This window comes from Miniopterus natalensis, chromosome 16, assembly GCF_054644295.1.
Source record: "Miniopterus natalensis isolate mMinNat1 chromosome 16, mMinNat1.hap1, whole genome shotgun sequence".
In the NCBI taxonomy this organism is placed as follows: Eukaryota; Metazoa; Chordata; class Mammalia; order Chiroptera; family Miniopteridae; genus Miniopterus; species Miniopterus natalensis.
In genome coordinates this window covers 25,755,507-25,779,305 of record NC_142096.1, presented here as the reverse complement: position 1 = coordinate 25,779,305, position 23,799 = coordinate 25,755,507, and the positions used below count along the sequence as shown (strand labels likewise).

Here is a 23,799-nt window from a genome sequence, read left to right as displayed (position 1 = left end):
AACCACAGAGCCACACTGGCCAGGCTACTTTTATTTTCCTTACTTTGAATTTATAATAGCCTGGTGAGGGCAGGGGAACAAGTACATTTTAATTTTGTGGAAAGTTACACAGTAAATAAAATGTCTAAAATTGGAGGCCACTCTCAGTGTAGTGTTCTTTGGACAGCAGAATTTTGTGACTGGTTACATTATGGCATAGTTACCACCAAGAAAGATACTCAAAATACCTACAGCCCTATAGCACCAGCCCCTGGCTGCTCTAAATGGCTATTGGGCCTTCTCCCATGGCCACTGGGCCTTGCTGAGCACCACCATGTCTGTTTAGAAGGACTCCTAGGAATAAGTAGGATGGATTTAATCTGCTGGGGAGTTCTACTTTATGTAATAAATAAGTACATTGTAATGCAGGAAATGCATCAAATCTTTTTTGGGGGTAAAATTTTAAATGCAAATAATTTTTAAATTAATTTTATGATAAATTCCATTGTAAGAAGCCATGCCTGATTTACTAGCTTTGTATATAATGGATTTGCCTAAAGTAACACCTGCATTTTAGATGCTACTCTCAACTGGCTATGGACAATGGACTTAGATTTTTTTAAAGCATACTAGAAAATAAACAGAAAAGAAAAGAAAACGCTGTCTTGAAAATCTGGGAACTTCTGATGGTGCTGACCATTTACTTGAAAATATTTTGATTACTTTTTTATTTTTAAATAATTATTCTATTTCAAAGTCCCTATAGCCTAATTACCTTTAATTTAAAAATTAGGGAAGCAGAATCTGGCCCCAAAAAGGCTCCTTCAAAATGTGCCTCTTTCCATTTTGATAGCCGCAGTCTACCACTTCCCCTTCGGCCTAGATTACCACACAAATCCCCTAGTAATTTGAGAGCAAAATCATAAAACAAATATGAATTTCCACTGGAATCCAATTTTATTTTTATATTTTTATATAGTCAACAAGAGAGAGAAGGACCTGGTCCCTGAATATACATGCACCTGAAGACCAGTAGTGTACCCAAATTGAACATTAAGTTTTGCAAACTCTCTAAGCTGCAGATGCCAATGTAAAAAGCCTACACTGTTCCAGTCCTACTGTTATAAAGGTTCACACAGCAAAAGCATCCTTTAAAAAAAGCCCCCATCAATGACTTACTTGTTTTAAGCCTTATTAATGCAAAAACAACAGAATATGAATAACAGGATTTGACCCTATCACCTAACTAGTCCAGGGATAACTTCTTAGAAAATCTTCATTTGTAATGGCGATGCCTTCTTGTGAAATCTAAGTAGATGAATGAGGTTAAATTAGGACACCATTGAGAGAAGGAACCTAAAATTGAATATTTCTGCCCCCAGTGCCTCTAGGAACTCAAGATCAACACAGATCAAATGCTTCCTCTGTAAGCAGAATTAATCAGTCCTAAAAATGCCCTAATCTGGTACAAGGCAGAATTTTTTAAATTTTATTCAGGAAGTGCCAAGTTTGTATGGAGAAATCTATTCCATCTTAACTTCAGATTGTCATTCAAAATTATCCTGCAAAAAAAAAGCACCAATTTAAAATCTGGCCCGATACCATGTTGTGCGGTTGCATTCTGCTCCTTGAAATTCACTGTGTTGTAGGAATCCAGGCACTTTTTGTATCCTGAACTGTGGCTTAGCGACCTTAAACAAACGCTGTGAACATAGTGTGGGCCATTTCAGCGCTGGATGGAGGGATGTTGCCCTTCGTATGCGTCCTAAAAAGCATTACTACAAAGTAATCTCTTGTAACACTTATGGTTCTGGGCATAGAATAAGACCATTGTGTGTGACCTGATTGCATTTCGGCGACAGTCCCAGTATAAAGAATGACATCATCCCATTCTTTTTTCTTGATCTCCACTTGTGACTGTCCCAGGCCCCCAGCCCCCACCCTCATCATAATGACACTGCTGGCTCCCTCCCTCCCACTCCCACCCCTCATCCCCAGGGGAATGGCTATTTTCTTCTTAACTTCCTGCCTGAATGTATCATTATGGCAAGAGCAAAGGGCTTTCCTCTGGTCGGGCGACATCCCTGGCGTTTGCTTCCTCGCCATACTAGACAAAGCACTATTCTATTGGCAGCCCAAGCACACCGAGAGGGCCATCTGCTGGGACAGGTCTCAGTCAGACGAGAATGGAGGGGATCCAGCTAAAGGCACACAGCCTGACCAGGACAATGCTTCCCATCCCATTGGAGCTTGGTGTTTTCTTTAAGCACAAACTGGTTGGCTTTGAGGATGCATTGTCTAAACCTGCCCTTTTAACTGTGTCCGTACGTGTGTGCAGAGTTGTGCGCCTGTGCACACTAACGCTTGCTTTGTCACTTAGGTTTGTATGCAGGCTCAATGTGAAAGCATTTAGCTGCAGAGAGATGACAGGATGTCGCAGGAGAAGACATTAGTTTAAAAGCCGGCATTAAGAATGCAACCAAACAGAATGGCTGTGTGAAGGAAGGTATTGAGTGTGGAATTTTCTGTGGCATTTTTTACAGGAAAAAAGCAAAAGCAACTATTATGTCCCACATCAATTTCTGTGTCCCATATCCATCGTGAACGTGATGCCCAAATTTAAACTCTGAACTATGTAGGCAATGCAGCAACAACACAGGTTTGATATAAAGGTAAATTAAAAAAAAATCAGAATAAAATTGTACCTTTTCCAAGATTCCAATGATGTAAAATATTAGGTGGTACCATGTGAAACTGCTTTTGTAGGTCAAAAATAGTCCAATAGCAGCAATTTTCTATGATTCCACATAACATATAATCATATAGGGAAGACTTATGGGCTTGGGTTAAGTGTGTGTGGTTTTTTTAACCCTTCAATATTATATATTAGGTGGATATTATATTGTTTTTACAGCAAATACATTATTTTAACTAACATTAGGATTCTGTGTAATAAATTGCCCTCTTTAATGAGAAATGTTAATGAGAAGTGATCACAAAGTTAAGAGTCTGCTTCTTAGCACCCCAATTCAGCTCCTAATATTCCGCACTGAGATTTTAATGCTCGCTAAGGACCAAGATGAAGATAACTTTAGTGGTTTTTAGGGTCCACATCTGAAATCGATTCCTTGGTGACATTTACTTCACTATTGTAGTCCATGTACTATTTTTAAAAAATCACTTAAATTGAAATTAATGTACTGAGTACAACTGAAATAATTAAAGTAACATAAAAATAATAAAGGACCAGGGAGGCACAGCTAAGGAGGGCTTAGGATAAAAATTTCCATCCCAAATAGGCATCAACAGGGCTAGGAAACATCTTAATTTCCTTATGAACAGCATGGTCACTGTTCTAGGTTATCCATCTGTGTACACCTAACCTTGTCTGACAGGGCCGTGGTTGAGTCCAGGAGGTACAATAGCAGCCATTCAGATTTTGGCAGGTGTATCTCAAGCCAGAAACTAGGCTCCACAAAAATAGCAGTGTGCTCCACAGGTGTGAACACTTTTGACACGAAGCCTCAAAATCTCCCCCAAGCTGTGACATTTAATTGTCCTTTTGGTGTCTTATTTTATGTGAAAACAACTGATTTCTCTTTGGAACAAGAGAGTATCGTCTGGAAATGGAACAGTCAGGAGACTCTAGGGCAGCTTCTGAGATTTGCTTATAACATCTCCTGGTTCTGTTTTTTGCGTTATGTATTTTGGAGGTGAGGACAAGTTCAATGAACTGCAGGTAAGCAGTTTTTAAAGCTGGAAAAATATTAAATGAAAGAGCTTTCTACCCAGATGACACGGGCATGCAGGCAATCAAAAAATGCACAGGGCAGCATTTTGAAGCCTAAGACCCATTAAAGTGGTCCTTATTTTACAAACCTGACTGTCGAGCGCACACAGAAAGGACTGATTTCTTTCTACAGAATTTACCAAACGGGAGGTTGTAGATCTATGAACACAGATGTAATGGTGGGAAGTGACTCAGCCACCTATCCAACCCTTCTCAAGTGATAGATGAGGAGGGGCAGAGATATGGTCAGCTGGTCAGGCTTTGAATTTTCCAGCCCAAAGACAGAAAAGCAGGCTGGAGCCTGCTTTCATAGGAGGGCCACTGATTTTTAAGGAAAAAAGTGTCATGTCTGTTAAATTTGAACAAGCAATTCTAACTTGATCCAATATTAGAGTAAACACATTTCTATTTTCTCATAATAAGGACATGCTGAGAAAGGAAAAGCACATAATGCTTAAAGTGGTGAAATTACCTACTGAAGGGAGAAAAGTGTGAAATGAAAGATTATTGGCCAGATAATAGACAACATGGCATCCCAGAAAGTGACCTCTCCATACACAGAAGAAACTAAGACAGAAAGCATTGAGAAGTCAGGTCTTCAGTGACCTCTTGGAAAGATACAAGGGAGCTCCAGTATTAAGGGTTTTCCAGGCTCTAATGTAGTTCATTTTGAATGGTATGATATTGAAGGGCAACTTCTTTCTTTCCTACAGAAAAAGTGATGTGCTGGGTTAGAGGTTCACAAAGAAAAGGACTGGGAAACTGACTCCAGAGGATGAACTATTCTTAAGAAATCACAGTTCTGCTGTTTATTGAACTTATTCCTAAACAAGTATTCTTTGGAATTTTTCTCCTCTCCTATTTAAAGTTCTGAGGTAAGGAGCCCTAAACTTCAACTTGTCTTCTCTTATTGTTGATTGAGCTTGTGGATAACCATTGTCCAATATGTTACTGGTGATTCCCTAGACCACTTGCAGACAAAGCTCTGAGAATTATGGAAAAACTGCCAATAATCATGATTTTTATGTCAAGGAACTAACCTTAGACTCCCATACACTTCCAGCCATTTCCCATCTTCACTTGCCATTTGTAGCATGAAAACAAAATGTTTAATTCTGTCCATATTAGAGAAAGAAGTTGGATAAATCCTAAAAAGAAAATCTGAAATTCAGGCCAGACTTGTTAAAGGTTTTATTTTGTTGTGTGAGGTTCATGAATGTTTTAGTGATTAAAGGACTTTTTTCAGGCCAACCTGGGCCAATACAAGATTTGAATAAAATCAGGCAAAGGGCAAAGATTTTGAAGCGCTGCAACTGGAAATCAAGAGGAGCTCCAACAGTTTCCATTGTGTTAGTTTGGGTTCTGGGTGGAAGGGAACTACTTTCAATGTTAATATTTGAGAAAAGACTCTTGGGGGTGCAAAGTCATGTGAATCAACATCCCTAATAATGTTTTGGCAAACAGGGTTGTACTGCTGAGGTGGGTCTCCGTAACTCTCCTTGGACCCACAATAGTCTTAGCACTAATAGTTATATGGCCAAGGCAAGAAACGGTGAAGGCAAACTGTGAACAGGACAGGTGACGTCTGTACAGTTTTCACTCCTGAGACTGGATGGCTGGGAGCAGCTGGCCTGCCATTCACTGTCCCTCTAACTCCCCTGAGCTTCCTGAACAGCTCAAGACATGTTAATAAAGTTATATGATTCTTTAGATACACATTTTTCAGATGGATCTTTTGTCATTACTGAAGAGTAATTTAATGAAACCGCTCTGCCATAGGTAAGACCCCTTTTAGCTCTCACCCAAGAAGAATGACACTGCAGGAAGGTGCAGGACTTCTCAAATTCTTAGAAATTCCCCTTCAGTGAACCGTTCCCCAGGTCAAGGAACATGGAGTGCTCAGGTTTAATTAGCGCCTTGGTTCAATTAATCAAGAGATAAATATTTGATAAGAGTACCTTTGAAGGTTTTCTGTAATTACTCTGTCTTGGAAAACCTGGGTATCATTTGCCAAATTCACCTTCAGATGATAGTGGGTGGCCGCCCACACCCACAATGGAGGAACAAAAAAGTGCTGTCAGTTGCTTTTTATCAATGATTTCTCTTATCTTTCAGGTGTTGCCTTTTCACAATGTCAAGGGAGGACGTCATTAGGAATAATATTCTCCAAATTTCATCCAGACTAACTTTTTTTACAATCACTTGCCAGAAACTTTGAAGCATTGTGGGTAATTTAGTTCTTTTGCAAAAGTTCCCATGTGACTGTCTCTTCAAGGGAAAGACTATCCATTAGATTAATTTCATATTATTCTTTGACTGGATTTCATACAAATAAAAAAGGGTTTATTTTTAAAAGTTTACAAAGTGTTCCAGGTTTAAAATTTGAACGAAGTCTCGTTTTAGGTTATGAGATCTATTTTAAAGAGAATGTGCTGAATAATAAAATCTTCTAAACTTGCTGGAAGCTATCATTTGATGAATAGCAAAGTAAGCATTCATAAGTGGTTAAATTTGTTTCTATTCTGCATTTATGGCGGTTGAAAAATGTAAGCGACTAAAATCAACTCAGATATTTTGAATAAGAGGAGACATCTATTTTAATGCATTAAATATTTGATGAAACAATCTTACTGCCACGAATAGCACATTTTAAGATGTACACATTATATATAAATGTGGATATATGAGATAGAAGAGGAAATATAAGATATTTGATATATATCTTATAAGGAAATATAAGATATAAGAATAGGAAAATGACAAGTACTAACAGCTCAAAATTTTTTTCACCTGTAATATATATTTCTCTTGCCCATGTAAATATGAAAGCTCTTCACTTAGAGGTTTTTTGGTTGTTGTTTTTACCTCTTCATTGGTGGTATACAGAGAGGGGAATCTCAGAGGTAATGCGGTAATGGGTGGAGATGATTTCCCTCAATACAATAGACTTGGAATCTCTTCTTGTTCTGAACTGGCCCTGCGGATTGAGAATAAATGTGGGCAGTTCCAGGTCCTTCCTTCTGTTCTAGAAGCTTCCCTCTTATGGGCAGATTGGTGCAGCAGGGCCTCCCTGGTGCTGGCCTGTCCCTGCAGGACTCTTCCTCCCACGCCACCCTTATCACATCTCTTTCCATTATCCCCAACAGAAGCTCGACTCCTCCACCCGCTTACGCCACCCTCTGTCATCTGGCACACCCAGCCCAGTCTGCCCTTTGATCACTGCCTTGTGTTTCTCTCTTGGGAGTGGCTGAGTTCTAGAAGGTTTATATTCTCTATTTCCATGTCTGCGATAATATTACAAATTATTATAAGCATCATGCGGATGTCCATTTTTAAAATATACTCCAGGACGACATACACATGTTTGTATTTATAGTTACATGCGGCCTTTCATGAGCTCCTGAAGTAAAAGTGTACATTTGGATGTGGCAATGTAAGCACCCGGCTGAGATCATGCTGGCATAGCCTAATGTTAAAATAACAAGTTTCTGCGGTTATTCTGAATCTTCTATAAGGAGCAGACCATGGAATTAGATGCCTGAGTTCCAGGCTACAGCAATCATTGCCTGTGTGACCTTACTTAATTTCTCTGTACCTCAGTTTCCTCCTCTGAAAAACATGGGGATTAAATACAATATCTACCCCATAGAGTTGGCGTGAGGATTACATGCAAACATCCATGTAAAAATAATTTAGAAGAGTTTGTGGCCCATGATAAGTGTCCAGTCAACACTGACAATCATTATTACTTGGGTTGAATTTTTTTTTTTTTTAGTCAGTAATAATGATACAACTTCCCTTGTAGAGATTATTTGCAATAAAGACATTTTCATGGAATGAGACCAGAATTTTCATAAATTGTATAAACGGAGACTGTGTTTTATCATCATTAAAATTATAACAGATGAAAAGATAATGTAATAATTAAATTGCTATGGGCTATTAAAGAACAGAGGCAGCCTGAATACCAGCTTGATATGTGTATGCTCATAAGAGTCAAATGCTTCCTGCTGTGCTGTAGGGAGTTTTATTTGCTAAAACAGAGCAAGGTGATAGGATGACTGAGCCATCACAGTTCTCAGATTTATAACTTCAACCCCAGCAGGTACACTGCCTGGATCCTTTCCTCCTTGATATGTGCCAACTTGTGATAATTTATTATAAATAGGCAGAGTACTAAATGTGCAATATAAATTTTATTACAATTATAAAAAAATTTATTGTTTTATAATTTCATTAAGGAACACTTGGTTAAAACAAATTTATTCTTTAGTTTCAGTCAAACAACATCATCTGGAAAATAATTAATATTATTCAATAGAATATTACTGGTTTATGGTTTTATTTTTATTTAATTAGCAATTTATTTTGAATTCTCAATGATCTAAATATATTATTATTGCAGATTTATAGTTATATAAATATAATCCAAGTACTTTATATCTAGGTTTTTGGGATACTTATTTCAATAACATTTTAGTGGATAATAATGTAAGTCAATGCTGGGGGTTCCGTGGGCCATTGATTGGGCTGGGAAATGCTGCTGGGGGCACCCATCAGCCTGGCTCATGGGTGGGACCCTCTTCAAGCTTTCATTTCTGCTGTTCTTTACCTTGAAAAGTCTACGGTTATTTCCTCCACATATGCAAATTTTAAGCACCATTCTGGGATCAGCAGAAGTCCCATATCCTAGCAACCTCAATTTTCATTGATTTCTCTCACTAGAAGGCCTACGACACTTAAAATCTGTGCCACAGGATGTAGCATTTAGTTATATAGTCTTCGCTGCCTGCACGGTGAATGAAGGTCTCGTCCCTCCGGGTAGGTCTTAAGGGTCCTCGCTGTGAGGGCTGTACCTCAGGCTCTGTCTACACCTTAGACTCATCATAATGTGGCCCCGGTAACTTCCATGAACTGAAAGCATCACTGGATAGTCAGGACCTAGTCAAATAGTGATCTTCGGTTTGTTCTGGAGTTTATTCAAGTTTCAGCCAAAAAGTATAATCTGAGACCCTGAATGGCTCTTGAATTAAGGAAACATTGTACGTCCACAGCTCTGAGGCCACACAAACCTGAATGGATCAGGCGACCACTGGCCTAGCTCTGGGTCATTTGCCCTTTCTTTTTCTTAAGGCAGGCCTGATATTTTCTGGAAACAATGACTCAGCACATGGCTCAGAAATGTGTGTGTATGTGTGTGCCGAGTGTGAGCGCACGTGTGCATGCATGTTCAGAGAAAGAAAGAGAGCTCACGAGTCTCAGTTTCCCTGTTGGTAAAATAAAATATAAGATTGAAAGACCTCCAAATCCCTTCCTGCTCTAAAATTCTATAAAACTGGCGCGCAGGCCCATCGATTTGACATCGCCAGACATAACCACGTGTGGGTGCGCGCCAGAATTTCACCTGCTGCTAACACGGCGGGAAGTGAAGCTTGCTGGTTTAAGAGCTGCACTTTAAAAGTTGAGTTTGGCTCCTTTCTCTGTATTAGTGTTATTGCACTTAGCACTTAGGACTCCACGCCATAAAGCAAGTAGATGACTGAACTTCACTCCCTTGGCTTTCTCAGTTCAGAAACTGAGCTGCATTTCCTGGCTCTCCAACTTCGTAAACTCATCAGATTTTGCTGCAGAAAAATGTCACTAAAATAACAGTCCTCAGTGGAAAACACTAGCACCATTCAGAGTGAAATGCTGAAACAGTAACTGATATTTTTAAACTGTGAACTGGAGGCATTTTTCTACGCTGTACACATATATACATTTAGACAGATGTGTAAGCTAAACGTTTATTTTTCTTAGGCAGTTGTCCTTTAATTGTCTCCTACAAATGGCTTTAGTCTTGCTGCAGAAGTGCATTCTGTCCTTGCTCCCTTGGCCTTGTTAAGTAATAAATAACCGGTTCCAAACTGCTTTCCCTAAGGAGTTGCTGGAAGGTCCAAAATGTCCTCGATGGAAAACTTGCACTGAACCACACGAATCTTGCCATTGTGACGGTGCACGCATGTGGGACTATTACTTCATGCACAATGACATGAGACCAGAAAACATGTGGACAGGAAGCCAAACCCAAAAGAGAGTTGGGGAGCTTCCAGCTTTCCACGGAGCTTAGAAATAAAGCAAAATGCAAAAACATTCTGAACTCAGGTGTCTGGGGGACCGCATGGCTGCACCCTACCCACTCTTCAAACACTGCTTGGGGAGCACCATGGCCTAGGCAGCGCCCAGCCTGCAGGGAATCATGTCAGCAAACCCAGAAAGATTGTGGAGTTGTAGCACTTGCTTATGAAGTCAAGACTTTAAATGTGGAATGGCCAGCACCATATATGGAAGTTCAATATATTCTTCATACTCTCAACTGTGCTAATGGGAATTCCCCAAGTCTATCTTGCTCCTACTTTAAACAATAAACTTTCCCACGATGTAAGTTCATCTTATTCTAAAGTATATATTCGGTGATTATCTCGTATAACTGAGATATACGAGAACTTTTCTTTTTTTGGAACTTTTCATTTTTTGTTGTTTCATGGAAGAAACATTTTAGCAACAACAGAAACACTTTTCAAAGCCGAAGATAATGAATGGAGTTTGGGGAATTTTGAAGTGAGCCATCAGAAGCCAGATGGAATTCAGATTTTAAGCAAATACTATTTTTTTGTTCCCTCCCTTTTTATCCAAATACAATCTTTCTGATGAGTGATGAAACTCTTTATATTTACAGGTAGACATAGGTTCTTAAATATCTTTGTAAGTGTGTTGATACAGTTTACCCATCAGAAAGGAATATTACATGGTTTTTCGAGACTAGCCATGAAGTCTGGGACTAAGTTCCTTTTGTAATAAATGGTATTTGCTCTGAAGTGTTTAGGTGGGGTAAGAACTCTGAAATCCAGGAAACCTGATAGAAGCTTTGCCATAGAAGATTAAGTGCTGAGTGGAACTGAGTGTAAGGCTATAAGAAAATGAAGGTTATCAAGTAATCAGACCTCAAAGACTTAAAAAGTCACAGCTTCCTGTCTGCTAATGAGATTGTTTTCTATTCATTCTAAATGTTCAAGTACTTCTACTTATCATCTTTTAAAAACTTGCAAATGTTACCTACCCCTCCATTTCTATTTTGCCCCATATAAGATATGGGAAAAAAGTCCTGCTCACAATGAAGGAGGAAACAGCTGTAGGCTGAGCAATGCTTTAGGCTTAGAAATTACCTCCTTTACTCTGGTCTCTGAGTGGGTCTCCCAATTCAAGGGAAGTGAAAAAGCCCCACTAAGAAAAGGAGTGCGTCTTGATGAATAAATATTCATTCTTTATGAATATGTTCTTTATGAATAAATATTCTACTAGCCCACAGATTTTTTCCTAGTCTCTGCTCATTTCTGAAGGCTCAGAGGAAGTAACAATTACTTTTTTTGAGGGTAGACATTGACAAGACTGCCCTAGACTTGGCCTTCCTGTTGAAATGTTAATGGGAAAATAAGCTATTCAACAGCAGGGATACAAGGTGAAGGCTCATAGCCCAGCAAGCCTGGATACTGACATTTATTGGGGACATTGTGCATAATAGGGAGTGCCCAGACCTTGTTTCTCTTTAAAATTTCCAAGAAATATATGGCAATTTTATAATTTTTAAAAAACTACTTTTGATTTTTACTCAGAATTGCAATCTAACCGCTTAGTGACATCTCAACATTAACCTAACTAACTCAATTTTCTCCTATAAACTTGTGCCTCCTCTTGTTTTATGGGATTCCATTATAGCTACCCAGTTGCCCAAGCCCAAACTAATATCACAGACGTTTCCTTTTCCTTCATTCCCTTCATTCAGTCCCTACGAGAATGCTTTACCTTCTAAATATCTCTGGATCTATTCCCTATTGTCCACCTACCCTACTCAGGATCTCAGCATTTCTCACTCATACCCTACGATCCTCTTTTAACTGGTCTCCTACCTTATAGTATTGCCACCCTCACACATTTTCCAAACCCACACTCCACACTGGATACTACATGATCTATATCAAATCTTCCTAAAACATCAGTAATATCTACTCTGCACCTGCTCAGCCCCAGGGGAAGTCCTCCCATGTCTCCTCAATGATTAGTGATCCTGAAAGTGCCTGCCTTGGGTGAGTTAAGGAGTTCGTGTTATAACTCTTCCATTACTAAGATGGGCCTGCTACAAACAAGAAAGCAAATAAACAACATGGTCTCTTGAACCAAACAATGTCTTAGTGATGTAGTTGACTTACATTTCAGCCCAAGCTTTTGATATCGATGTGAACCTATAAAACAACCTTTTCGTGAATCATGAGCTGATCCATACATGAGTTTGAGTTTCACTAGAGTAATTGGTCCAAACACCTCAGCATGAACACCAGAACACCCAAGATTGGGCCCCTGACAAAATCTCCAGCCCCCCTAGATTTAATACTCAAGCATCAATTGAAATCAGTTCCTGTTCCCAGGCTTTCTCACACCTTGCTCTCCAAAGCTCTTCCCATCTGGAATGTCCTTTCACACCCCTGCTGATCTTTTAAAAGGTGCACAATCAACATCATCTTTGTGAAAGTTCCCTTGAATTTCACTAGGAGAGATACTCAGGCCTCAATTCTTCAGTTAGTCTTAAACTCACCTCTATTTCTGCAGGTATTATACTGCAAGAAAATTTCCTGTCTCCTCAGACTATGAACTCTTCCAGCGTAGGATATTAACTTTATTCACCTCTGAGTAACTAGCGCTCGGCATAGCATGTAGTACATAGTAGAAGCTCAATAAGTGAAGGAACTGAATCAAAGATGAAAAAATAGAGTTAATGGAAAAGCCCTAAAACTGACTGGAACACTGTAATTTTCAGACTCTGTGCTAGATATTTTACATATATTACTTCCTTTTTTCCCTTTCAACAGTTCTCTCCTTGAGGTTAAGAGTCTTGATCTTATTTAATAGATGTGAAACCTGAAGCTGAAAATCTTAAAGATCTTGCTGCTGGTCACATACCCAGGTGATGGCCAAAACAAGCCTCAGATCGGTTCCCATCAGAGTTTGTGTTCTTTCTACTATGACTAAATATGCCTTTAAGGCTAACGTTGAGATTATGTGGCTGATCTTGGTAATTAAATTAGCTAGAGTATAGAATTTAGCGTTGACAGATCACTTTTAAATTTAGGGGTAAAAACAACTAGAATCCAGTCTCATTTTCAACTTTAATTATACCTTAGAATTTCTTGGAAGCCCCAGAGACTTCTAAGTGGAAATGTCATATAAACAGACTCTTAAACACAGACATAATTTTATTAGGTTTCCCATGTTTATTGGATAAATAATTTTAAAAAATAGCTCTACTGAATTCTGAAACTTAACAGGAAATCTTTCCACTTGGTCTACTTTAGATATTATACTACCATGTAAAATACTGAGCATTAGATAGATTCAGCAAATGGAAGAGTTCAGGATAATTAAATATATATATATATATTTATATATACACACGTATATGCACATTATATGTGGCTTGCGCATCTGTTTATCTAAAGAGAAAGACAAGCTCAGTGAATTAATCATAGCACTTATGTTACTAAAAGTGAGAGGTCTTGCTTTTCTGCATCATTACTAAATTATATTACCTACCTGAAATAAAGACAGTAATTTTCTGTATCTCATAGTGCACCAATTATAATCGTGGCTTTATAAAGGTAAATTGTAAAGCTATCCAAAACAGAACTTTATTTTCTTGGCTTGCTCAATTAGCAAATCATACTTTGTAAGTATGCAGAAATCATACCTTTCTCAGTATTATTCAAGGGTTTTAAATTTCCCTTCTGTTGAAAGACAATTTCTCAAAGCCATGAGCATCATCCCTGAGAAAAATACATTAATTCAGCCTTTTTGCAGGGACATAGTTTAATAAGAGCTTTGGGTTTTGCCAGTCCACGTTCCTTTAGTATTTATACCCTTAGGCTATGCACTGAAAAACTTAACAATTTACAGGTCCGCTAGAGTTACAGCGTTTATTACAGAGTTTACACAAGCCGGTGCAAGTTTCAAGCCTACAAGGAAAGATGGCATCTATTTCATAGTGTGAAGAGAAACTTCCAACAGTTATATTTGCCTGAAATTGTGAGCATGAAAGCAGGGAGACTGAAGATCAAAGTCGCCGCATTGCTTCTCGTTGCCTGACCAGCCAGGTGAACAACCAAGGCTCCTCTCTAGGATAAGGCGCGTGTACAACAGTCCGGCCCGCCAGGGCTCTGTGCAAGGGGCCAGTACCAGCGCTTCGTCTGGGTGCTATTTGGTTAAGTGATTTATCACAGAAACCTCATACCTCTCCTATTATTTTTTGGAGGGACCCAACTGGGTGGAGAACTTTGGCCCAAAACACACTTTCCATCATCTAAGAATATGAATGAGGGGAACGACTCTAGTGAATAAGTAACATGAAACAGACTAGACAGCAAGGAAAACCTCTGTCCTTCCTTTTTAAAGAAAAAGCAGAGCATCATACTTACATGAACCGCCTTCAAAATCTTCTTTAGAGGACAAGCTCTGGGCACTGGCAGCCCGCAGAGCAGCGGAGAGAAGGTGGCAGCGGGCCCCCTTCCTCCCGAAGGCGACAGTCCCTGCGCTTATCTCCCCTGACCTCCGGCCCGGGAGCCAGGAAGGCCTGGCCTCTGACCCCGGCCGCCCTCCCTCCTGCCTCCTGGCCCCCCAGCCTCAGCCTGGGGGTTCCTATTTGCCGCTACAGCCACCAGGCCTGACACTGGCCAGAAGTTTCATTAGGGACTGTCTGCCAAGTGCTTGCAAGATGAAGAGAGTTATATAAGCCCGAGGATTATTATCATCACACCCCCCTAGACCCAAGGCTGCCAAACAAAAGGCAGTTCCAAGAAGAGGAGGAGCAGAGGCAGAAGTTACACTGCGGGTGAATTTCAGGACACTGCTGGAGCGACTGGAAAAAAAAGGCAACTCAATCTGTGCATGCAAACCTCCGCAAACAAACAGGGAGCCGCAGCTGGCCGCCGGCGGCGGGGAGGGCGGGGGGGGGGGGGGGGGGGAGGGGCGTGGGGGGGGAGGGGCGGGGGGTTTCCAGGCGCGAGACCCGGCCCCTTCCCCGGCGCCCTGCACAGAAGCTGCCTGGGCAGGACGGGGTGCGCGAGGAAGGCGCGGTGTTTGCAGAGGCCGGCGCTCCAGACACCAAGTGCTTAGTCAACACTGACGGTTCTTACTCAGCCCAGGTGCTGCTGCCGCCTCTCGGGTTCCCGGTCTCCTGTTTTCTTAATGACGGCTGGGAGGGAGTTCCCTGTGCCAAGGCCAACCCTCTGTTTTAATCCCCTATCCGGCTCCGCTCTTTCCTGGACGGCAGCAACAACCCAGGAGGAGGGTTCTTTACCCCAGAGCTGGGGTCACCTCTGCCGCCTTCCCACCTCAACCTGGACCTCCAGTTTTCTTTAGATTATTATTATCCTGCCCTGGCCCTGGCACTGCTCCGGCAAGGAGCGAGCTTCCCGGTCCTGGCATTCAAGGCCTCCATGGGCCTCCACACTGATATCCCGCTGCCTCGCCTGCCGCAGCTCGTTCAAGTAGGAGTCAGTCTCCTAAATGGCCCTGCAGTGGACTTCTTGCCCTTCCTCAGATCCTTCCCCTCATCCTGGAATCTCTTCACCCCCACTTCCTTCAAAGTTCAGTTCAAGCCCCATCTTTCCCACAAAAGCCTCCCCCGACAGCTCCTCTATTCTCCCTGCCGACTCTGCTTTTCTGTTCTGATTCCTCACCTGTGGTCTGGCTTCACAGGTTTGGGGACCTGTGGTTCTCCTGAGGGGCTAGGACAGGGGCCTGCCTAAAGCTTAGTGTGTGTTTGCTGAGTTGAACTGACAGCCGGCCAGATCTCACCTGGGCCATCAGTCTTGGAGTGAAAGGGGCCCTGTGTCACCTCCATGGGCTCAGGTGAAAGCCGCCACGCAGTGGTGAAGTATTGATGCTGACACTGTGCAGTAGGCTTATGGGGGCTGTGATATCCTTCACTTCTGTGTAGGTTTACAAATTCTCATAAGTTTTTTTTTTAAAAAAAGCTTTATAAAACAGAGCAAGGAGTGTCTAAACTTTGAGTCAGCTCCCTTTAGGATGTAAGGTCATGAGGGTAACAGGAATGCTGGCATTTACTGTACTGAGCATTAGATGACCTATAAAGTGCTGCTTCCTTAACAGAATGCCGGGAAAATTCCCCGAAGGTGTGGTTTTCAGTAATCAGACTCCTGGGTTGCATTTTCTGGGGGAATCCTCCACTGCTGAAAGAACGCAGGCTATCCCAGCAGCAGCTCCCCGAATGAACAATGGCCTCTGCTGAATCGTTTTATGACATGGAGTGAAATAGTGAATGTGACCTATTAGGTACTGAATGTCTTGTGGTTTTGTATTAAAGGTTCTTACTGACATTTCCCCTGCTATTCTTTGGTGAAAGCAATGTGCTTCAAATGTCATCCGTGGTGGTTGGATCTACCAGGGTGTCATTTAAGAGACACTTGGGGTGTGTCTACACAGTACACACTCTCCAGGGCATACAGAATGTGCAGCGAATTAGAAGAATTTTCTTGCCTCCACTAATTTGGAACAATAAAAACCAATTCGGGTTCTAAAGAGGAGTTTTAGCCTCAAGTTCTTGAGGTTTGGGCTTCAGGAATGACAGAGGTCTCATTGCAATTTAGTAGTTCAAGTATAGGATCTTTCCACACTTCGTTCTGCTCAAGTCAGACTCATAACCTTTATTACAGCTGCCATTTCCGAGGCCCCCTGGGTTGCAGGCACTGCCAGAGCTAGATGCTTTACGCACATTCTTAACCTAGCAACTGTCCCACAATAGAGAGGTTTTAATCTTCATTTTACAAATGGGAACACTGGTCATAGAGCTTAGGAAGTGACAACTAGGATCTGAACCCAAATCTGTCTGACTCCACAGTCTAAGATCTCCATTCTGCTGAAAGCTGGAAGGAACCTTGGATAGTATCTCACCTGCTGGCTTTCAAACTGGGTTCCGAGGAGCCTTAGGCTTTCAAGGAAGTGCTTCAGGAATCTTGGAGTGAGGGAGCAGATAGGGAAGGAGCCAGTGGGGGGGGGGGGGGAGGCCAGGTCAATTAGTCTTGAGCTCCATTTATTGGATTCAAACAAGCTTCATTTCCACCTGTTTTATAGAGTGATTTTAAATTTTGATTGAAATAAGGATTTTGCTACTAAAAAGTGTTTTAAAACTCTCGATCTAGTTTAATTTCCTCATTAAAAAGATAGAGAACTTGGGGCCTAGAGAGATTAAATGCCTTACCTGAGATTTTATAACAGGCCCAGCATTAACTTCAGATGTCCAGAGTCTGCCTGGAACTACTGGCCTCTCTGTGTTGTTTCTTCTCACTTGTTAAATCACAGGGAGAGTGAGAGATAGTCTGACCTGGTTGTGTTTACTGATAATATTCCTCTTGAAAAGTGAGAGGCAGGAAATTCTTCATTTCGGCAAGCTAGACCATTTCTTTTGGCCCTTGGCTATAAGTCTGAAGTTGGTCAATATTCACCTCATGACAAATTAAAATCAAGCAAAGAGTTAAATATGCAATTTGTCTGGATGATTTAGGTCTCTCTTCCTGCTTTCATTCATGTCAAAGCCAGTAGCAAACGATACTTCTGCATGAATCATCTAGCTAATTGCATAGCCTTGGCCTGTGAGGATTCTTGCTACAAAACTGTATGAGCCCCCATGTTTACTAGTCCAGTCAAAAGCGACTCTCTTCACAGGAGACTCAACAGGCGTGCAAAGACATTACTCTTAGACGTCAGGTATAGCCAAGGAACATGAACATTGTACAAGCCAATATAGGTTGAATGAACAACAAGCTTGAGAGGCCTAAGATTTCCTGGGCTGCCTTGACATCTTGGAGCTTCACAGAATCCCAAATGCCTGTGATTTCCCCTACTTTTACCTGATAACACCCCCCCCCCAAGTGGAAAAGGCTCCCCACCTGGCTGGTTCCTCTACAGCTGGATGTGCTGCACTCCACCTGGTCCTCAACCAAACAGGTTTCGCTTCCCTGACAACCCAAAGTCATTGAAATAAACCAATCACACCCTCCCCTGAAAACGAGTACCCCTCACTGTCATGTTACTACAAAGCCTGCCCCCAATAGCTCCTTGTTCACTGCTCCTGAGTTCACCCTCTGTGCGGCCCTACATGGAATGGAGTGACTTTCTTCCTTGGCTGTTAGTAAGGTGACTAATAAGCTGCTGTTTATCCCATGTGTCCAGTGTCGGATGTCCTGTGCTTGGTTACCTCAGAATCCAAGAGCAGGTCTCCCTCTCTCCCAACGAGATTGCCAGGAGGTGAACAAAACAATGACCAGACATTAGTACTCATACTGAATGGAATTTTCATAGAATTAGTGCCAAATATCACATCCTTTGGAATTTTGCTAAGTGTCAGGCTATTTGCAAATAGAAATGAATTTTAACTGAAATTCTATCAGCTGGAACTGACTTTTATTAATTTCAAGGCCCTTGGGCTTTCCCATCTGCTCTTTTTAATTTTTATGATTCTCACCTGGGTATTTTGGGGACCAAAGCATTGTTCTCTGTCCTGAGATGGCTTAACTGTAGTCCTGCCTAAAGGCAAAGGAATAAAAAGTTGACCCTTCCAGTCCTGTCATTTAAATCTTTACTTAAGCGCATTCTTTCAGTTAAAGGTAGCGGAAAGAATCCTCCTCATCTCCATAGACAAGAGATTATAATAAACAGATCTTTGTTTCCATTGAAACATCCTAATGCTGATATATTTTCAAATTCTCAGCCCTCGGAACAAAGCTTTAGACGTAATTTCTTTTCCTACTCTCGAGATTTACAGTAAGAAGGTCCTGTTTGTACTAGATCCTGGTTTGAAATGAATCTTCTTTTCTCCTCAGCATTTCTATAGAGCCCAGGCACTTCATTATTTAGTCATTTCCAAATATTAAATGCTCGTCATTCTTGAACAGCAATCTAATCTTCCCTTAATGGGTGGAGAAACTAAGTTGTGGAACTTGCAAATCACTGCCAGGACATATATCACTGGGAAGGTTGTGGCTACCCATTGAACTGCTTTTCTGCACACATCCTTAGACTAGGAAACACTGTAAATTTGTTCATAAGCAGCACGTATGGCATCCTCCAACCTCTAGAAACTATGAATTACAAGCTCATTTGCATTCTGCCTTATGAGAGAAGCTTTATGGAGTAAATAACTATATTCAAGCTCCACAACCAACCTCAACACCAAGCTCATGCCATAGTCACTTCCCCTCTTTTCTGGACTGGGCCTCATACGGATCAAAATATATTCTCAGTTCTGTGGAACAAGGATTCGTTTGAACCACATCTGTTGCTCATCAAACGTCTATTTTAGGAGTGGGGAATTCTTTTTCAGAGATAGATTCTGTTGGGAAGGTCTATGGCTGCAAATAGTTCTTATTAAATTTCAAAACATTTCACCAACATACAGGCAGTACTTACTTTTATGTGACTGTAGGACCCAAGCAAAACCCTGCACTCCACTTCAAAGGATTCCTCACTTGACTAATTCTAAAGAGTAAATTGATTTTCTCATCATTTGTTGTGTTCGACAATAGAAAGGCTGACACAGCAACATTGCTGAAATGACAGCTCGTTTCTACTCACGGGGAAGGAATTCGTGTTAATATTCTTAATGACTGGCATCTTTATGAGAAATGTGAAATCATTTATCCTTAGCAATCACCTAACTAGGATTTAAAAGTACTTGGTGCTCGGGACGGAAGTCATCTGTCAGGAAAAATTATTTAGACTGATGCAAATTAACTGAATAAATTGGCTTCCTAATTATGGTGTGGATAGTCAAGTTTGCTAAAATCAGTTTGAACCAAAGAAGAATTTGGGAAAGGATCTTTCAAGAAGTGAGCTGACATTCTGTTGGAGGAAAAGATAACACATTTGCTTGGTGAATTCCTTTCACGTTTCCTAAGAATTTCTGGAAGTGATTTAAGAAGCAAGGACGTGTAAATCGATGGAAAACACATTAAGTAAGCGTGCGTTATGTCTTGCTTACTTGGAGCAATAGTAATAAAGCCTCTCGGAAAACACTGCGCAGCTCGTTCATTGTGATGCCCTAGATTCTTGATAACAAATAGTGTTTCCACAGGGTTCTTTAACCCTCTCAGGGTTGGCTTGGGCCTGAGCCCTGGGGACAAATCTAAGAGACACGAGCACGTAGTTCCAGCCCCTCACGAGCAATGTATAGTCCAGTCTGTTCTGGGGCAGTTCTTCTGGCTTAATAGGCACCGTGTTGTACACCAGTTAACACGTTTTTATTGGAGTCTCAGTCTTCTCCTACATGCCAGCTTCATAGCCAACCTTCATTTAGCTCTTCACCCCAAAGCCTAGTAATTTGTGAGAAGAGCACTTTACCAGCTTTGGAAATTAATTAGTCTGGAGGAAAAAAGGTGTGAATTACAGGAAAATGTAAACTGCCTCCATGTAATTAATGACTGGGTTTTACTGTTTAGCTTTTACACAGAACTTTCTTTTGAGAGACGACATTGGTTTTCGGAGACAAAGTGAGTTGGGTTCAAATCCTAGCTCCACCGGTGTGTGATTGTTTTTAACCTAGTCCCTTTACTTATAACTAGCATGACTAGAACAGGAGTAACACAGTTCGAAAGTGAACAGCAGTGTCTAGCATGTGGTAGGTGCTCAGTGACAGTCAGGATCTCCTTCTTTTCCTGAATGTCTTTTGGGGTGTTCACATCCTAAGCTCTAGTTCAAGATTATTTGCACCTAGTGAGTAAAAAATATGTTCTTTTTTTCAGTGAGCATTAGCCAAAGGGTGACCCTGGCAACAATTGTCTAGGTTTCTTTCTGTGTTTAAATATAAATGTTAAGTGACATAAGAGAAAACTAATAGAGATCTTTTTAAGGAGATGGTGATTGGTAATCATTAGCAATAACCTGAATATTGTTGTGACATCAGCCCTGGGACAGACAATTATTCAGGGAATCAGGTAAATTAGAATTAGGGTTGGTGTTAGAAACCCTAAGAAAGCTTTCATTAGGAAAGAGTGTGGTAGAGAGACATAGAAAAAACGAGCAGAGGAAATATCATCCAAGAAATTTGGTATGTGCTAAATCCGGTTCGTCCCCTTCAGTCTTTTTGTGAGCAGGTAGAAGAATAAATTGCCAATGAAAAAAACAAAGAAGCCAGAGAGGGGGAGCTGGGCCATGGGCAGGAGTGCAGGCTGGGCAGAGAAAATGAAGAGAAAACGAGAGGTGTGGGGACAGGGCCCTGGACACAGCTGACTGCAGAGGTTGTCCTGTCTGAGCCCCTGCGAGATGTGCTGAGACCCAGACAGGAAAAAGGCTCGTTCTGCAGAATTTGCAAGTAGCCCTGTCTGAGGCTGGCAGGTGCATTAGTAAGAAGAACCAGAGGCTAAGAGCCCGAGCCTGAGGCAAGGGTGATGGACAGCGGGAGGGCGATAAGGGGCAGCCCCTGAAAGGCATCGCTTTAATGCTTTAAAGCGGTGCCAAGCTGAGTAACCTGAGACTGATGTGCGACTGGCTTCCGTGAGTGCAGGTGTCACCCCGCAGTCCCCTCACTGTGCAGGAAGGTTAAGCTGGGCACTTCAGGTGTCTGCTCTGCTGCAATGCTCGGGGCAGGGCCCGGCCGCGCTACTCACCGAGGAGGGAGGTGGCGAGCGTGGTCCTCTCAGCTCACCTAACCATGCTGGTTTGGAAAATGTAGACCAATGAACATTATCGGAAACTTTGGAGAGGGAAGAAACCACAGAAGGGATGGCTGGAAGCCTGGGTTGGAAGAGGTGGAAAAGGGTATCCCATGTATCCTGCCACTGATCTTGACCTTGCGTCTTCCCGGACTGGCCCCTTCCTGGGTCATTGTGCAGCTGGCACCTGCGAGGGCACCTTAGGAAGCCAGCTGTGCTCACCTCTTTGTATCCAGACTGGTTATAGCAAAGGGAAAAATCATGAAGCCCAACCAGTGGTGAGACTGAGTATCAAATTTATCATGTAGGTGAGAGACTATAATCTCAAAGAAGTTATCAAGACAGATTACCAACAGAGTAGTTCAATTTTCCAGGGGATGGCTTAAAAATTAAAAAAAAATTAAAAACTGGTGAAAAATTTTATTATTATTATTTTTTCTGGCTTTGAAACTGATTTGCTGTAAAACTGAAGGTTGGCAAACTGAACCTACTTGATTTTTAGGTGCTTGTGTTTAAGTATTCAGATCATGGCCTCTGTAAAACCTTTAAATAGGGAAATCCAAACATCATTCATTCATTTAAGAAACGTTTATTGAATGCTTAATGCGTGTCAAGGGCTAGGGATGATGCAAATAAGAGGTGGTACCTGCTTTTTCATATATATGCTTTCCCATACAAACTATGTTCCCAGAAAGGATTCTGTGAATTGCAGAATTTAAAAACCTTTAAATAGGGAAATCCAAATATCATTCATTCATTTAACAAAATATCCCTGAGGTTTGGAGAGTTGAGCTAACCTATAGAAAGGTTGCAAGAATAATAGAAAATAACATCTGCATAGCACTTACTCAGATTCCTTATGGTCTTATATCCCTAAATATTTTTCAGTGTGTGTTACCTAAGAATGTCTCCATTTCTTAGCCTTTGGAAAGTATAGATTGTTATATAAAATTAAAGGATGTCAGGCCCATAAATTAGGAAAAATCTAATTATGTAAAACTTCAGAGGACTTACAAGTTACTGCAGTAGATTGCAAGCTAAGAAAGTCCATTGTCCTGTGCATTGCAAACTAAGAAAGTCCTTTGTCCTAACAAGATTAGAGCTACTCAAGAGTCCCTATGAGTGAGAAAGACAAGGAAGATGCTCTCGGACTCTGTGTCATACCTTTTGGGTTATGCTTCTCCTGCCAGGATTTGCATCTTTTTTGTGCTGTTTTTTACTTTAACAATTTGCTGCTTCACATGGTGTTTTGGGTGGAGATTGTGAGCGTGTTGGAGAAAAGGTTATAGAAACCGAAGGGCAGTTGCTACTCCGTGGCAGAACAATAGCGCTGTGAAGATTTAGTAAGAGCTCAGCTTTGTTTCTTCTGATCCTCTCTTTGAGTAGTGAAAGTGTCCTGCTTTATTTTCATTACAGACCACAACCGAGATGCAAATAGGAAACAGGAGAGCGTGTGTTGCGAAGTATTCAGTGCAGAGGCTTAACTGAAAATAATATGAACAAAGTGTTCTTATGAACCAAAGACATAATTATTCACGGAATCTCCTTTTTCAGCGTTCACTGAAATAAGTTTAGCTACACGACAAACAGATAATAATTCTGCCACATTAGCTTCACATTCTCAACAGAATCCTTCTCTTTCATCAGAAGATGTGATACTGTTAGGCCTGATTTTGTTCTAATTCTAACCAGATTGGCAATCATACTCTCCAGTGGATTGAAACATGACCAATAACTTTAAAACATGGATGAAAACTCCTGTTTTCCCTGTGACATATTTCTTTCATTGCTCTGACCATCATAATGGCTTCATTTAGATACTTACAACAACAGCAACAAAGGAAATCTAGGGCATGTTTTAAAAATAAAACTGTTCTTCAAAGAGTCAAAACCACATTTAAGTAGTCTAAATTAATCTTTTATTTTGAAATATTAAATTTGTTATTTTTTATGGTGCAAAATGAAAAATGTAAATTAATGGCCATGAAATATATTTATAATCCAATAATGATTGATTTTACTTCCTTGACAAATAAATCTGTTTTAAACATACATTATATAGATACATAATGACATATACACTCATGTAATTTATTAAGCTACAAAGAATATTACTCTTGTACTTCTCTTTGGAAAATTCCAGTCCTTGAGAAAGTATTTCAAGTGTTTCTCAATGAGGTGATATTACTGAGAAACAGCTGAGCTGCTCTAACAGAAGAGGTTTCCCTAATATTGGGAAGATGTGATGTATTTTGAATCACTTGAAGTATGGGGCAG

At 40.9% G+C, this 23,799-nt stretch overlaps 1 protein-coding gene across 6 annotated transcripts in view; it reads right to left on the bottom strand.

Annotated features, from left to right (window-relative positions):
• Positions 1-23,799, bottom strand: part of SULF1 (sulfatase 1) — a 136,758-nt gene that overhangs the window by 99,716 nt on the left and 13,243 nt on the right. The window contains exon 2 of one of the 6 annotated variants that reach the window (XM_087825426.1): positions 22,687-23,006. The exons of the other annotated variants lie outside the window; for them this stretch is intronic. The gene's annotated coding sequence lies outside the window, so the exon portion shown is untranslated. The remainder of the gene's footprint in view (positions 1-22,686; positions 23,007-23,799) is intronic. 6 annotated transcript variants of the gene reach the window in all.